The sequence below is a fragment of the Hipposideros armiger genome, unplaced genomic scaffold (assembly GCF_001890085.2).
Source record: "Hipposideros armiger isolate ML-2016 unplaced genomic scaffold, ASM189008v1 scaffold_387, whole genome shotgun sequence".
Taxonomy (NCBI): Eukaryota; Metazoa; Chordata; class Mammalia; order Chiroptera; family Hipposideridae; genus Hipposideros; species Hipposideros armiger.
Window position 1 is genome coordinate 268424 of NW_017731737.1, and position 1317 is coordinate 269740.

A 1317-nucleotide genomic window follows, 5' to 3' on the forward strand; every position below is an offset into this window, starting at 1 on the left:
TGGCTAAGGAACAAGGTACTAGGAACTAATATTCATTTTTAGTGCAAGTTAAATTAGTGCAGCTATTTTTAAAGGAGATTTTTACAAACTTCCACTCTCTTTAGTCTAGCAATTTCTTTTCAAGGGGCTTATAGTAAACAAATGATTGGAACAGTAGCCATATATATGTACATGACTGTTTATTGAAATAACTATAAAAAGGCCACTGATTACTTTCATAATGTGCATCTAACATTGTTTAAAAAATTAGAAATATGAAAGTCATATAACTGATTTACATATTACATGAAGGAAGACAATTCCCAGCAAGTTAAATATATGTTGCAAAAGTTGAAAATTATATCTCAAATTTTAGATTAATATTTCACATTTGTTCTTTGGAATAGACTGATATTAGAAAACTATTGCTTGAGGTAAGTAGATACCTTTTGTAGCATGCATAATTTCCATCTCCAAATCCATCCCATTTTTACATTTTCTCTGTTATTAATTAACTAAAAATGGTAAAATGCTATAAATTGATAATTATTTTATAAATGCAGGTATAAACAGAATGTTGACAATGCACTTCATCAATATGAAAAACAAAATGACAGTGTCCTGTAGTGAAATTACACTTTGTCTTATTTTTATTTCTCTATATTTTCTAATTTTTTCTACAAAGAACACAAATAATATGTGTAGTATAACAGGACATGCTAATTAGATTTTTTTTCTGAAGATATAGGACCTTTTTTTTTGCAGATAAGAGATAGGGGCATTAAGAGTTAAGAAAGGAGTTTCATTTTAAAAAGACAAAAAGATAATTTATCAAATTCATGATTCTGCCTCTATATTAGCCTATAAAGTTTTTAAGTTAGAGCCTTATATTTCTGCCATTTTATAGGCACCACTATATATTAAACCTCATTTTCAACCGTGGTTAAAACTCAATCTTTCTCCCTAAAGGTGGAGACAAATGGACAGCTACCTTTGCTTCCAAGTTACAGACAAATCAAATCAAATTGACTGCATGTCTTCATCAGGTAATCAATCAATGTATAAAATTTTATTGATCCAGAAAATCCAAAGCCTCTTTGTTCCATTTTATTTGCTGTTTTTACCTATGTTTCAGAAGAAATAGATTTAGAGAATCATTAGATTTGTCAAGTTATAGAGACGGAATTAAATCAGCATTGGTTGCTGGAGCAAGGTAAGAAGCGTGTATCTAGGCATAAGAAAGTTCAGTGATATTTATCAGTAAATATAATCAATAGTATAAGCCTTTGCCTAAGTAAATCTCTTTATTTCATTTATAAAGCAGGTGTGCTTTGTTTT